The following is a 16,959-nucleotide window of genomic DNA, read 5'->3' on the forward strand; positions in this document are numbered from 1 at the left end:
AACAGAAGAGGATCCAAGCAACTGCCATGATGCTTTCATCTCGTGGCAGTCCATGTGCACAAACCTCTTTACATCTTGAATCAGAGTAAGCAGCTGCCTGCTTGGATTCAGTTAAGCAGCATTCATTTAAAACTTGACGACATCAATAGTGAAGAATAGAATCAATGAAGTCTAGAAGGAATATGATAAAAATATTAAGGCCCAACATGTCACTCACCATGCTAAATACCGTAAGTCCATATAGCATTGGGGTAGATTTAAGTCATTTGGCCCATCAAATCTGCTTCACCATTCAATCGTGGGTGATTTATTTTCCTTCTCAATCCTATTGTAACCTATTAGTAAGCCTTTGACGTGCTTACTAATGAAGAATCTATAACCTTCTCTTTAAATATACCCAATAACTTGGCCTGCACAGCCATCTGTGGTAATGAATTTAACAATTCACAAAGGTCTTTAAAGATATCTTTCAGAGCCTCTCGGAGGCTCCTTTCATCACACAGTAGTGAGGATCTCCACAAAGGAATACAGTTTGTTCTGCACAGGATGTTGCACAGCTTTAAGGTTTGGGCCTGCAGGACTAATAAAGAACACAATGCATTACATCCCACGAAACAGTAGCTATGATGTAACCAATGTATTAGGAATAATGCACATGGAATTTTTATCACCCCACATCAAACAATTCCCCTCTCCACCATCCCCTGCATGTATTCAGTCTTAAATAGCTGTCAGGGCCACAGTGCCCAGTAAACAAAACTAGAGAGAGACACACACCCAATACTGTCCTTCATAAATTGGTGAATGGCACAGTAGTGAGGCAGTTAGTGTAACCCTAGTACTGTGCCAATGACCCAGGTTCATTCTGTTGCTGTCTATAAGGAGTTCTCTCTCCCTGTGACCATGTGTTTTTCCTCTAGGTGATAAATAAATTAACCTGAATCTGAATTTGTGTGCTCTGAACAGGTTTCCCCTGCCATCCAAAGGTAGAGCGTTCCTATGAAACGGTTCGTAAGCCGGAATGTCGTAAAGCGAAGAAGCAATTACCATTTATTTATATGGGAAAATTTTGTGAGCATTCGCAGACCCAAAAATAACCTACCAAATCATGCCAAATAACACACAAAACCTAAAATAACAGTAACATATACAAATGTTTGTCGTAAAAGCAGGAATGATATGATAAGTACACAGCCTATATAAAGCAGAAATACTTTTCCACAATAATTGCCTGCACTGTTCTCCGTAGCAAAAATCTCACGCAAGCGCTCTCGGCAGAAATACTCTCTCCAGTAACCTTTAAGCTATGAAGCTGCCAAATCATACCAAATAACAGGTAAAAATACACAGCTGATATAAAGTAGAAATAATGTGTGTACAGTGTAGTATCACTTACCGGAATTGGGAAAATGCCGAGCACACTGATGATGGTGTGTTAGGCTGAGTCGTCGGAGGTTGGGGTGGTGCAGTGAACCAATACCAATCCGCGAAGCATGCAGTGCTACAGCGGCAGGCAGGAAGCACCCAGCACAACTTTAAGAAAAAAGCCAAAATAAACAAGCTAATTAATTAGGTGCAGCCAGGCACGTAAATGTCGGCCCAGATCAGAGGCGACGCATTCGGCAATCGTCTCTGATCTGGGCCGACAATTACGTGCCGGGCGGCACCTAATTAATTAGCTTGTTTATTTCTGCTTTTTTCTTAAAGATGTGTTGGGTGCGTACCAGCTACCACTGCATTCTCCACGGATTGGTATCTGTCTGCGGCCCGGGGGTTGGGATGGTGGGACACTTGTTGTCATCTCATCATCTGTTTCCATGAGGATAGGCAGGTCATCTTCTTCTATGTCTGCCTGCCTCGATGTCGAAGGTCGAGGTTCGTTGTCTGCTGTGGCTGATGTGGAAGACTTGCTTGACTGCTTAGCCTCGCGCATTTTTAGATCATACAGTTCTTTGTAAGCACTCAAACCATCCTGCAAATATGCCCTAAACTGACGTACTCTTTCAAAATTAAAGTCATACTTTATCATTGCAGCGAAAATCTCACGTAGTTGCCTCACGTTCAATTCCTGGACGACTTCACTTTCGGTCCGTTCGCTACTGCATTCGGTTTTGATTGTTATCCTTTCCTCCTGCAATTGCATCAGCTCTTCATCTATCAGTTCTTGGTCATGAGATGCCAAAACCTCTTCAACATCATCTTCGTCAACTTCCACAAGCCAAACTCACTTTGTCCTTACTTCGTTCACCACGATCGAAACGCTTAATTATGTCTAGTTTTACGCTAAGTGTAACACCCTTACGAGCTCTTTCAGGCTTTACCAATACCTTAGAACTCATCTTGCAAATGGCTGCTCACAGGCACGTGTTTAAGCAATGCTGGCGAGAATGCAGTTCCGAATCCGGGGGTGAGCGGATGCTCGGGACGCGCGCTGCCTTTTTTTTCGCGTGCTGCCTTTTTTATCGCGCGCTGCTTTTTTTCATAACAGTGAAAACACCTTCTATTAGCAAAAATAGGTAACTAATGTAGGTCTTTCATATCAGTGAGGTTTTGTAAAGCAAACATTCGAAAAGCCGGGGACACCTGAATTCCTCCCACATTGGAAAGATGCGCAGGTTAGCAGGTTAATTGGTGTCATGGGGTAACTGGGTGGTGGGGGCTCACTGGGTTGGTAGTACTTGTTACTGTACTGTATATCGAAATAAAAAACAAGCTCCACCAAATCCACTGGAATCAGTAGGCCGACAGCTCCTACAGTGAGCTATTGCACCCTATCACGTCCATTCAACTCCAGTGAGCATGCTACATCTTTCACTTCCAGAGATTGTTCTCTCCAAATAAGCTCTTCATCCCAAGCATTGTCACTAAAAGAGAAGGCCATGTGGACCGAGGAAAAGTGTTTGTTCAAAGCCTCCTTGAAGAACTGTTATGTCCCTGAAGCACCTTCAATAACTCCAAAAGACCGAAGTTGGGTAAAATACTGAAAGGCTTTTATTCGCTGTACAATACGACCTCCATGGTGAGTGTCTGCCCCTGGACTGAGGGGGAGGGGCAAGGCGAAATCACCTTTATTCAGGAACTGTGGGAGGAGCCACAGGGGGAGTCAGCAGAGGGGCGTGTCCAGACAGTTAACCCAGTTACAACATATATATGGTTTACCACAGTCCCCATTGACTTACAAGAAATTCAGACTCTTGATTTCCCAAAACAAAGAAGGAGCATTTGAAATCACACTGACATCCTTCTCTCCATTCATCAGGCGCGAGATTGAAGCTCGGACTGCCAACCCACCCACTCTGTCAAGCAGCTCCTGCTATGCCAGTGCCAGAGTCTGCAAGTACCTTATTGACTTGTGTGCCATGTCAGAACCCTCAGAAACTGGAGTGTAGTTACTACTGGCGATCGTCTAAGAAGTGTTTTCTCGGTTTCCTATGTCCCTACAAACATTTAGAATTTCAGCTGAAAGGTTCATGTGGAAATGTATTGCCATGTTCTCAATAAGGTGTTAATTGTTAATTAATAGGACAAGGAATCACATCTTGAGGGTCATATGAGGGCATTGGCAGAAGGGATGTTAAGAGTATGTGGTAAAGGTTGTCATGGTGCTGGCAAGGAAAATGTTTGTGGCTAGATGGAAAGGTAGGTAAAGATTTGAGGGAGAGCAGAAATGCAGAGTAAGCATTTAAATTAAATGGATCTACTTGACATGGGGCTCCCAACGCCACATTCAACAGCTTGAACAGGTTATGATACAGGAAGTCTTGTGTTGTGAAGGTCTGCTTCCACACAGGTGCCTGTGTTATAGGTGGTCTGCACGTGCATGTAAGTCAGAGAAGCATTCTCCAGGTCCTGAAGGATAATAGCTGACATTTGTACAGCGCACATCAGGTCCTGGATCTTGTTCATGATTGATCTATGCCAAAACTGTATTGTGGAGCATCTATAAATGTGATAATTTCTACTAAACTTCATAGAATTTTCTCCGTACCTTTGGGGATTGAGCCCTTAACTACATCTCATCTATTGTTCGCCCTCTGTTTTCACCCATCTCCTAGCAAAGCTAGTAGAACTCCACTAATCCTCACCTTTCACCTCACCAGCTTCCACATTCTAAGCATCATCTCCTTTAAATTTTCTGCCATTTTCAAAGGAATTTCACCATCAAACACATCTCCCATTTCAGCATTTCAAACGGAGTCTCCACCAACCTCTTACCATCACACATCACTTTCACATGCCTTTGTAACCAGAAGTTTTGAGTACAGGAGCTTTGATGTCTTATTGGAATTGCACTGGGCCTCAAGTGCAGTATTTGTGCAAAGGTACTTTAAATCATCCTTTCTACCATACAGAGACCCAAATAGTCATTCCAGGTGAAGCATTAATTTACTAGAACCTTTGCCAATTTAGTGTACTGCATACAATGTTCACAATGTGGCCTCTACTTTGAAGAAGACAAATGCAGAATGGGAATCTGTTTCCTGTTCTCTGCTACTTTAATTCTCCATACCACACCATCCCTGATCTATCTCTGGAAATGGCATCCTGAACTGTTACAATCAAATCAAATGTAAGCTTAAGGAACAACTCCTCATTTTCCATTTGGGCATGCTGCAAGCCTTCTGTCTACCTTTCCCACATCTTCCCTGTGATTTAAAATTAATTCATTTTTATTCTTTCCAAGTTCTGATTCAACAGTCTTTGTCCTGAAGCATTTAGCCCTGTTTCTATTTCCACATATGCTGCCTGATCAGTTGAGCCTATCCAGCATTTGTGTTTTCATTTCTGATTTTTAGCACGGGCAGATTTTTTTATTCTCATTACAAATGATGGAATAAATGGTTGTTTTTTAAAGTTATTTAGCACACCTTTTGAGGTAAGGTTGTGAATGAAACTTGAGAGGACCTGTTCTCTACCTAAGAACTATAAATCCTAACATTGTAATGATCTTTCTGTCTGGGACGTAGAGTAAAGATTCAGATAATAATCTGATTGTGCTGTTACATTTCATGCCATCACAAAGCCAGATATGAATTTGATAGCTTGTATTCAAAATCAGAAGTTTTATTTTCAGCTGTAGTGTTTTATTTTTTTAATTAATAAATAACATCTCTGTGATGAACATTCTTTCATTTCAAAGGAATTTGCACAAGGCTTTATTTATCGGATTAATGAAGCCTTGCTGTCAAAAACAGTACTATGTGTGAATGTTCCTCCACTCTAAAATGTTGGCTGAATTTCCTTGAAGAATTTCAAATAAGATGGATCATGAATGATTGGAACTCTCTTCCTTAGAAGTTTGTAGAAGCAAGGTCTTTGAATGTTATTAAGGTAGGGGCAGGGAGAGTGTCAAGTTCAGATTCATTTATTTAGATTAGATTAGATTATGAGGACACTCCGTCCTCGTTTATTGTCATTTAGAAATGCATGCATTAAAAAATGATACAATGTTCCTCCAAAATGATATCACAAGAAACACAGGACAAACCAAGACTAAAACTGACAAAACCACATAATTATAACATATAGTTACAACAGTGCAAAGCAATACTGTAATTTGATAAAGAGTAGACTATGGGCACGGTAAAAAAAAGTCTCAAAGTCCCAATAGCCCCATCATCTCACGCAGACGCTAGAAGGAAGAAACTCTCCCTGCCATGAATCTCTAAGTGCTGCAAACTTGCCGATGCAGCACCATTGGAAGCATCCGACCACTGTGGACTCTGAGTCTGTCTGAAAACTTCGAAACTCCGACCAGCCCTCCGACACCGAGCACCATCCTCTGCCGAGCACTTTGACCCCGCCCCGGCCGCCAAGCAACAAGCAAAGCCGAGGACTCGGAGATCTTCCCCTCCGGAGATTCTGGATCACACGGTAGCAGCAGCAGCGAAATAGGCATTTCAGAAGTTTCACCAGATGTTCCTCCGTGCTCTTACGTCTGTCTCCATCAAATCAGGATTGTGCACGGCACCCTACTTGACAGATAACAGACATCACCACCAGAGTGGCCGCTGCGAGCTGCATCGTGCCGCCATCTTCTCCTCCCGCCGCATGTACAGCAAAACATACAGTGAAATGTGGCATTTACATTATCCACCACCACAGGCTAAGCATGTGCCGGGGGCAGTCTGCAAGTGTTGCCGCACATTCTAGTGCCAACACCGCATGCCCAGATTGCTTGGCAGAAAAACACAGAGCACAACAAGCAATAAAACAGCAAGCGCAAAACAAGTAGCCACTAACCATCCACCCATGAACACATCCAGTCCTCCAACCCCAGGAAAGGCCATCTTTGGATTTCAGCCTCCAGCAGACGTTAGGCTTCAACTTCCCCCATGACTTGGGCCTCAACTTATGGACTGATGGAGTTTGAAAAAGAAACAATCCATTGTTGAGGTTATAAGTAGTTCAGCCATAATCTTATTGAATAGCAGAGCAGACTCAAAGGGTGTTTCTTGCTTCTCCTTCATATGCTGGGAATTAGCTAAAATTTTCTGAATATTCTGAGAAACGATAAAAAAAGGAAAAGATTATGCATATTATTCATCATCTTTGAATTTCCCTGGCTATTTTGGATGAGGCACAAGCTAGATTGTCGTTTTTTGTTATGAAACGAAAATGACGTAAGACCTTAAATGGTTCTTTCAGGAAGTAAACTTGCTGACCTTAGCTAGTCTGACTTACATGCGACTCTAGAGCCAATGCAACTCTGTTAACTGCTCCCTGAGATGTTTCTGCAAGCAATTTCATTGCATCAGCAATCGTTATAAGCAATATCAGAAGTAAAGCCCAATGGATTACCACATGTCAACCTGGCATTTATCAGTATTCATCCATATCAGATTCCATTTGGAAGAAGCATTAAAGGTTGCAAGGGCACCATAGTGCCCCTCATTAAGTGTGGCTCATAATAACACACTGCTGGCTGAGCCCCAAAATGCAGTTGCAAGACTTGGCTGTCAGCTTGCAGTGAGTGAGCCATTATAAAATAAAGACGCATTTCACTTCAAAGGCGAAATGTCAGAGAAATGTATAAAATATACATCCTGAAATTCTTCTTCTTCGCAAACATTCATGAAAACAGAGGAGTGCCCCAAAGAATGAATGACAGTTAAATGTTAGAACCCCTAAGACCTCCCAGCTCCCCTCTCCCACACGTAAGCAGCAGCAAAGCAACAATCCCCCCTTGCCCCATCAGCAAAAAAAGCATTGGCTCCCCCCACCAAACACTCAAGCGTGCAGCAAATCATCAATAAAGACACAGACTTGCAGTACTCCAAAGACTACTCGTTCACCCAGTAATTCGACATACAGGGTCTCTCTCACCCTAATAAAGAAAAAAGAGGTTTCCCTGTTTCACAGCGGGAGGGGAGACGTAACAAACATCTTTCTGATTTACGATGTTAAAAGTCTGTTGCTTTGCTTCTTCCAAGCTCTGTGCCCAAAGAACTCGGGTCTCTGGGCACTCAGGCAGCAGCCAGCTTGCTGCTTTCGATCTTCTGTTTCCCTCTGACACGCCAGTCTCCTGCAGCAGCACCGACCTCGAATCCGCCCGCCTCCAGAGCCAGGAAGTCCCAGAACCCTGAAGGTGCACTGGTCTTCTAGGCCACGCCCTTGGCATATCGAATAGCGGCCAGTCATGAGACCCCGAGAAAGGCTCCCATTCCCGCAAAGAACCAAAGTCAGCGTGTAACTCCAAGTCAGGGACTTCAAAAGAACCCTGAAAGGGAAAAATAGAGATGTTAAGGATAAAAATTACTTCACTTCATTCTCTGTCTATTGTCAATATTTCTGCTTGTAATAGCGTTGTTACCAATGACCACCACAGAGTCTATTTTGAGACAAAATCTTGTGCTCATACTAAAGACATAGTCCATTATGTTGAGTGCCTGCAACATGGTGCCAGATTCAGAATAGATTCAGTAGCTGTAAATTAGAGATTATGGTGTTGTTATGGGTCTTCTGTTACAATCAAGGCCTATCCCTTTCTCATTCATTACCACCTGGCAGTGGTTTCAGACCAGATTTAGTGAGTGGATAGATCAACATGCAAGGATGAACACCAGTAAGTGCTAGAAGTAGTTGCAGGTTACATTTATACTAAACAGCTGAAGCAGCAGGTTGTGGACAAAATTCAGTTTTCCCATGACCAATATATCACATTTAAACCATAATTGTGAGTGAACTGATCGTGAATGATGGTGGACAATGAAACAACTAACGGGAGGACAAGGCTCCATCAACACTTATAACCTTGATTGTGGAACTCAGCATAAATATGCATGAGATGCATTTGAAGTGTTTACAAATATCTTCACTCAGGGTGTGAATGGATGTTGTCTCACCCACACTGGATAAGTTTTTAGCCAATTCTGTTTACTTAATATAGAAAATTGCCAAAGAAAGTCCTCTCCTTATAAAATACCAAATCAAATGAAGCCAACTACCTGCTCATCAATCTACTTCCATTCATTCGCAGAGTGACAGAAGATGTTGTTAACTGTGCTCTTAGGATGTATTTACGCAGCAATATCTTGTTTGTCGGTACATAGTTTGTTCTCCCAAGATTACTCTGCTGTATTCTTCAGCACAGGCTCAATTCAATCGTATGCCAAAGAGTGAAATCTGAAAGTAGGATGAGAGTTTCTACAGCTATCATCAAGAGCACGATTGACTGAATGTAGCATCAAAGAGTCTGACTAATATTCTGGTTACTTGTGCCGTGTTGCTCAGCATGTTGTGGCCGGGGGGGGGGGGGGTCGTTGTTGTGGGATGTGGACAATTAACTCAGGGTGATTAATTCATGTTGGGGATTTTCAATTTATCCAACCATTTGAGCTTCTTCCTTTCATAAGTTTGGAATACTGGATGTTTGATGATGGCTGAGCAAAGTTTAGTTCTATTTGTAAAACGTCAGAAAACAGGCCAACCCTTATGTGCTTCCTGGGATCCCTACGACTGCATGTGTTCTTTAAGGTTTGCTTTAATAATGGAAGATTTTAACATTCTACTGTATATATAATGTCCCTTAGTTTGATAGATCAGGTAGTCTTTTAGTTGCCCAACTATTGAACTTGTAGTGGCAACAGGAATAATAATAAGCTCACAATTTAAATGAATGCACTTGTTAAATAATCAGCTTTCCTAAACTACATAGTTTGGTGTGCTACAGACTGATAGGGGTGTAATGGTAGTTAAATCAATCTTTGATAGCCCACGTTTCTTGATCTCTTCCAATTTGTCTTCACAAGGCAGAGTGAGCTATTAGTGATCATAATAATTATTGGCGAACCTCTGCAGTGGTTATTATTTTTCTAGTGGCATTTAAGTACAATATGAACAGGAAGTCACCATATAAATGAAGTCTATCCTGCAGCTGTTTTTTTTTTGTCAATGACTCGACAAGTGGGAATAGAGTCATTCATGTGATGATGGTGAAAAATGCAAGAACAGGAGGCTGTTGTCAAATACCCAAGAGTTGATAGTAATAAAAAAAATCATGTGATGATATAGGGAATGTTTTCTCATTAATTCATATTCTAAGTCCAAATTTCCTTCCATTTGATAATGTTATTTTTTTTATTTTGCAAGGTAATATATTCTAATAAAGGAACCATAAACGTAAAATAATGAAAGAATGCATTCAGCCAATTGGGCTAAACATGGTAACAAAAGAGAAAAATAACTTTATTTTTATCTACTTAATGATGCAGTTATTAGAAAGAGGTTGAATATTATCCTTTTCCTAGCCAAAATGGGCATACGCAGTTTAGGCTGAAATGATTAATTTCAGTCATTGTAATATAATGAATATAGTATCACAACCAATTGTAATTCATTATTGCTGAAATCATTGAGGCAAATGTGAATGTGTCATTTTAGACTCAATGGGAATTGTAGAACTTCGGATTAAGAGGTAAATGAAAAGGTAAGTTAGCTTTGTTAAAATTAGTTTGCTGTTGTTGATTTTTTAAAATTATTTTCAAATATCTTTTTGTACTTGAATCATATAATGTGACTCACATATTTTGGTAATTTTTATTTAACTCTGGATTTTTTATTTAATGACATTAGATCAGTATTCAAATTTATATCTATGTCTATGTGCATCAATGTTCTAAGTACTAGAAACATATCTGAATATATAAAATGAGGTGGCACAAATATAATGAAGTTACAAGTTAGTTTATAAAAAAACAACTCAATTGTTCTGAGAGAAAATTTACTCCTTTTTGCATACTTGTTGAATACAGTTTTAATATTTTGTAGTGTGAATGTGTGCCGATATGTTAGTACATGTATTAAACAGGCCTTATTGAAGAGCTAAGACAAACTTCAGTAAAAATAAAAAGGCATCTGAATGACCATTGAGGAGTTTGGCAGTACGTGGTGACTTTGAATGATTGTGAACATACTATTGGTTAGAAAGAACTACGATCTTCAAATCAGTGAACAGGAATGAGGCAAGAGCAGTGGAAGCACACAGGACCAAAAGTCTTTGTTCTTGCCAAGCGGTGGCAGGAATGAAAGCTGCCATTTTGTGAGCTGTTTGCTGAACTGATTCTTGCTCTGGGGTAACAATCAGAGTAGTTGAACACGGACACAAGGAGGTTCTGCTAATCGTCTGCTAATGACCATTTTCAGATAAGAAGTTGTTTCTTATGTAAAATGGCAGGTTTGCCGAAGGAACAGCCCATAGTCTGGTCATCTGGTGCAGTGTTTGGAGACCCGACACAGACTGGGAGATCGTTTTGCTGAACACCTACGCTGTGTCTGCCAAAGAAAGCAGGATCTCCCAGTGACCACACATTTTAAGTCCACGTCCCACTCCCATTCTGACATGTCTATCCACGGCCTCCTCTACTGTAAAGATGAAGCCACACTCAGGTTGGAGGAACAACACCTTATATTCCATCTGGGTAGCCTCCAACCTGATGGCATGAACATTGACTTCTCTAACTTCCACTAATGCCCCACCTCCCCCTCGTACCCCATCCGTTATTTACTTATATACACACATTCTTTTACTCTCTCTCCTTTTTCTTCCTCTGTCCCCCTCACTATACCCCTTGCCCATCCTCTGGGTTTCCCCCCCTCCCCCTTTTCTTTCTCCCTAGGCCTCCTGTCCCATGATCCTCTCATATCCCTTTTGCCAATCAACTGTCCAGCTCTTGACTCCATCCCTCCTCCTCCTGTCTTCTCCTATCATTTTGGATCTCTCCCTCCCCCTCCCACTTTCAAATCTCTTACTAGCTCTTCCTTCAGTTCGTCCTGAGGAAGGGTCTTGGCCTGAAACGTCGACTGTACCTCTTCCTAGAGATGCTGCCTGGCCTGCTGCGTTCACCAGCAACTTTGATGTGTGTTGCTTGAACTTCCAGCATCTGCAGAATTCCTCGTGTTTGCGTTTTTAAATTAGGCTAACCTGGTTATACTGGTTTGAACCAGCCTGAGTTGGATAGAACAAAAGACTGAAGAGAGTGCATAAAACAATACTGCTTCGAAGACGAGAAAATCTGCAGATGCTGGAAATCCAAGCAACACACACAAAATGCTGGACTCTTGGTCTTGGCCTGAATCATTGACTCAAACACGAGAAAATCTGCGGATGCTGGAAATCCAAGCAACACAGACAAAACACCTGTAGAACGCAGCAGGCCAGGCAGCATCCATAGGAAGAGGCACAGTCGACGTTTCGGGCCAAGACCCTTCGTCAGGACTCATGACCTGCAGAGTTCATCCAGCATTTTGTCTGTGTTGCAAACAACATTGCTTGTAGCTTTGAGCCACATCCAATGAGAAATCGACACAGGTCAGTCAAATGACCTTGAGCTAACAAAAATGAAACATGATAGATTGATCTGATCAGCGAAAGAATAAGAATGAAGGATTTTGGGAGCACAGGCAGTGACAATTCTCTGGAGACCAATCACTACGGATGCAGAGGATCCCATGTCTGATACGTAGAGCTCTCATTGGGACCATAAGGAATGCCAGACTCGTGTAGATTCTTTTTCCTGGGTATTACCTTTCCTCTTTTTGACTGTTCATGAAGGATCAGGGAAACCTAGTAGAAGTGCACACAGGTATTCAGTTGTGTAAATTCACATGCTTGTGAACTGAGCCATTTTGTATTTATAAGTAAATACAGATCCTTTCATTATTACTGAGGGTAATCCTTGTAACTATACCAAATGATTTTCACCTTAAAAGTATGTTTTTCTTCCTTGTCAGTGATCTGACTCTACTGACTTGTTCCCCTCCACAGTGTAAGATCCTTGAAGCAACCTCAATAGTTGCTGAAGAGCAATTTGCTTGCAGTAATTCGAACTTGCATTTTAAGAAGTCCTGCTTTGTTGTGCTTTAAGTTCAAAGTTGTTGTGCTACTTTGCAACAAATTTAAGATTTTTTGTGTGCAGTGATGTCGGAGACTGACTTTTTAAGATTCCAGTGCTTAAGACATAGTGGAAAATTGCTCACGTGTGTCCTGGCAAAAAACTGGCAAAGATCCAGTTTAACAAATCTTAAAGTGCTAAAGAGTTTCTAGGCATAGCAATTAATTTTAATCCACCAAACTTGAGTTTCATTGCAAGCATAATTGGCCCAGTTGCTATAGACACATGCGCATAAATGCAAAGCAGTTTTCAGATACTGTGACAAGAATACACATAGATTAAGATGTAGCTGGCCTGGGCTGGCACCAGTGGAATCAGCAGTTGGTCTGCCACCTGTCTTCAGGAGAGAGAGAGATAAGGAAAACAATGGAGCAGCATTTGGAGATGTTAATGAAGGAAGGAGAGCTGTCAAGAGCGGCTCCCCCTTTGAACCCTGAACTGTTTGAAGTGATGGACAGGCGATACCCCAGCAGGGGGATAAAAAGGGATAGGTTTGCTAAGGCAGGACACACACGACACCCGAGGTAACAAGACCCTGGAAGCGGTGCGTCTCTCACAAGTTGGTGGGAAGTACCGGGCCATAAATGCACAGGGTGGAAAGGCACGATTGGCGGGAACCTGGTGTGTGTCCACCCTTGCCTGGGTGCCAGGTTCAGCGCAGGGAAATGATTGTATCTGGAAACGGAGGGGTCACGGTCGGTGACCTCAGATGACATCACAAAGGACTCGCCCGAAAGCTGACTGCGAAGGTCTGTGTGTGGAAGCCGTTTCTGAATATTCATTCGTTTTGCTCTCTCTCTCCTTCCCCCCACTGTCCATCGCCACGGCAGCGATTACTGCGAACTGAACTGAACTAAATTGAACTGAACTTTGCGTCACTTTGAAACTGGTCATTTACCCCTAGACAACGATAGAGCTTGATTGATCCTGTTATCTTAATTCTGTGTACATGTATGTTTATCATTGCTGAACTGTTGCATTTATTATCCTTTTGATTAGAGTACTGTGTTGCTTGTTTCTTTAATAAAACTTTCTTAGTTCTAGTAATCCAGACTCCAACTGCGTGATCCATTTCTGTTGGTTTGGCAACCCAGTTACGGGGTACATAACAATACAAACAGGAGATTACTGACATGATCTCCTTATTCCCAGCCAATACTTTCAGCACTGGAAATTAGTTTGTTACTCAGTCACAATTCAGTGTTCACCCATTTGAGAGATACTCAGAAGATCATTTTACACATATCTTGCTGTTATTTGGTAATCCCTCCAGATCATTTACTTCCCTGCATTTTTCCTTTCTTTTCCTCTCATGTGTGTGCTTCAGTGACCAGCAATTAGCCTTCCTCAATAAATTACTCTTTACACTGACGCTGACAATAAGTGCTATGAATTCCTTTGTGAAGGCCATCTTATTAAATCAGCTATAACTAAATTTGGATTCTCAATGCCAGTGTGCCTCTTCTTTTGAAGTTATTCTGAATGAACAAGAGAACCCATGGTATATTCAACCCAATTTGCATTTGTGGTGTAATCATTATTCCATTTATCACATTTTGACTAGTATGTACTTTGCATACTAGCAAAATATGAAACAAGAACTTTGGAACTAATATACAATCCTGAAATGTTTTAATGAATGATGTATATAAGGTTGATTCTGCAGTTGAATTCATCCATGAATTATTTAAGAATAAAATTTATGTCCCACATTTATGTCTTACTGTAAATGTAAGCATACTGAGAATGATTCAATAATCACAGTAGCCGATTTCATCATTTATAATTTCTTATTGAATAAGTAATACTGATATTAACATGGGTTATTTTTGCTATTTACACCTTGTTCATAAGTTCGCTTTTCTTAAGTCAAGTCAAGTCAAGTCAAATTTATTTATAAAGCACATTTAAAAACAACCCATGTTGTCCAAAGTGCTGTACAATCCATAACAGGTAGCTAAAATCACAAATACAAGAAACACAGATATAAACAACAAGGCACACACAGCTTATAGACACAAAATGAACAGCATACAAGCAAAAAATCAGCCACATCAGGAAGATTCAAATGCTAGTGAATAAAGGTAAGTTTTGAGCCTGGACTTAAGAGAGTCAATGGAGGGCACAGATCTGATAGGGAGGGGAATGCTGTTCCACAGTCTAGGGGCTACAACAGCAAAGGCGCGGTCACCCCTGAACTTAAATTTTGATCGTGGGACAGCTAGAAGCCCCAAGTCAGCTAACCTGAGGGACCTGGAAGTAGAATAAGGGGTTAGAGGGTCTGTGATATAGGAGGGGGCCAGTCCATTTAGGGCTTTATAAACAAACAGGAGAACCTTAAAATCAATTCTAAACCGTACTGGTAGCCAGTGGAGAGAGGCCAGGATAGAAGTAATATGGTCCCTCTGCTGGGCACCTGTCAGGAGCCTGGCTGTGGTGTTCCGGACCAGTTGCAGGCGGGACAGGGATGACTGACTAATCCCGGTATACAGGGAGTTGGAGTAATCCAAGCTTTAAGTCAAGTCTTAATGAAAGTAATGTAAGCTCATTGCATAAATGTATGCAGTTTTGTGTAGAAATAAGCATACTTCCACTTATTTTGATAAGGTCAAGTAATATAATAAGCAATACCAGAGTTGATTGCAGAACACTTTAGGTTTCATAAGCAGAGTCTATTTCAATATATGTGGCTGAATTGAAGAGATTGTCTGAGCATTGTCAGTTAAGTGAAGGGCCTAATGATGCACAGAGAGATTGTTCAGTTTGTGAAATCTTACAGGAAAGCATTCTGAAATGGCTCCTAACTGAAGCAGAACTCACATTTAAAAGAGCAGTTCAAATTGCTGTATCAATGGAAACAGCAGACAGACGCAATTTAGTTGCAGTCAGGAATGATGGTGGGTGTGAACAAAATTGTAATGTCTAAACAGAAACCTGCCTGGCCGAACAAATTGTGTTACCATTGTAGCAGGGGCTCACGTACACCAGAACAATGTATATTTAAAGGTGAAATTTGCAGAAAATGTAATGACGTAGGACACAGACAAAGAGTATGTCGGGCAGACAAATATAAATGGACTGTACAGGGAAGAGAAAAAGATTAAAAGTCAACTTGCAGTTTCTAAAAGAGCACTAATCTACTTGCTGTTGATAAAAAATCTGACATCGATGAGAGTCAGACAGGACTGAATAACCTTCAGATTTACACTGTGAAACCTAACAATGTATAAGCAATATAGCTTACCCCTAAAGTGAACATCAAATTAATTAAAATAGAATTGGACACTGGCTTGGCTGTTTCAGTCATTCCACAAAATTAGTTTGATTGGCATTTCTAAGATGCTAAACAAAAGCCTGCAGATATCCAAATAAGAACTTATACTGGAGAAAAGATAACTTCAGTGGGAATAACATATGTAACCGTGAAATACAACAAGCAACATGCCACATTGGACTGATGTGTGGTAAAAACAGGAGGACTAGCATTGTGGGGATGTGATTGGCTGAGACAACTGCAACTTGATTGGAGATCCATCCACTATTTGCATGCCACATCTCCTGCAAAAGAGTCAACTGAAAGCAAATTAAGAAAGATACTAGATGATGTCACAGTAGTGTTCAAAGATAGCATTGGAAATCTCAAACATATCAAGGGCAAAACAATGTTAAATGAAAATGCAAAACCCATCTTGTTCCTTTTCCCATTCGTGATGAAGTTACCAGTGAGCCAGATTGCAAAAAGGCTGAATGCATTCTTTCCAAAGTTGTGTGGATCCCATGGGAAATAACCAGAGTCCCAGTAGCCAAGAAGAATGGGTCTGACAGGATCTTTGGGGATTTTAAGGTCAATCCGGTACTGAATGTAGATGTATCTGCTCGCCAGGATATCTTTGCAACCCTTTCTGGAGGAAAACACTTAAGCAAAGTGGACTCAGCTAAGGTACAGATGGAAGAAGCTCCAAAATGTTTCTCAAGATAAACACTCAGAAAGGTCTTTAATACTATAATAGGCTTACTTTTGGGGTAGCATCTGTACTTGCACTCTGGCAGAAAGTGATAGGGCCTGATAGGGCAGGTACTGCAAGGCTGCATTGGCAATCAGTATTACCTAGATGACACTATTGATATAGGTAAGGATGAGAAGGAACATCTCCAAAATCTCAAGACACTTAAAAAGATTCAAAGATTATGAACTCAGTGCACAATGCAACAAGTGTCAATTCTTTGAACCAAACATCACTAACTGTGGCACAGGGATTACACATGTGCTGAGAAAATTCAAGCAGTGGTGGATGCATCAAGGTCAAAGATGTGCCGCAGTTATGGACCTTTTTAGGATTTGTCGATTACTATAACATGTTCCTGTCAAACCTGGCCACTGTGCTGCACCCCTCAAATTTATTACTGCAGGTCGGGAAGAAGTGGCAATGGACAAAGCAGTGTGAGGTGGCTTTCCAAAAGACAAAGGAAATGGTGACATCAAACACTGTACTTACACGTTATGATCCACATCATCCAGTGAAGCTTGTCTGTGACACCTCACCTATGGTATAGGTACAGTTATATC

The 16,959-nt window shown here is 41.2% G+C and overlaps 1 protein-coding gene across 3 annotated transcripts in view; it reads left to right on the plus strand.

The window, feature by feature from the left end:
- Nucleotides 1–16,959, plus strand: part of ppp3ca (protein phosphatase 3, catalytic subunit, alpha isozyme) — a 440,681-nt gene that overhangs the window by 211,812 nt on the left and 211,910 nt on the right. The window lies entirely within an intron of this gene.

Source organism: Mobula hypostoma, chromosome 7 (genome assembly GCF_963921235.1).
Source record: "Mobula hypostoma chromosome 7, sMobHyp1.1, whole genome shotgun sequence".
In the NCBI taxonomy this organism is placed as follows: Eukaryota; Metazoa; Chordata; class Chondrichthyes; order Myliobatiformes; family Myliobatidae; genus Mobula; species Mobula hypostoma.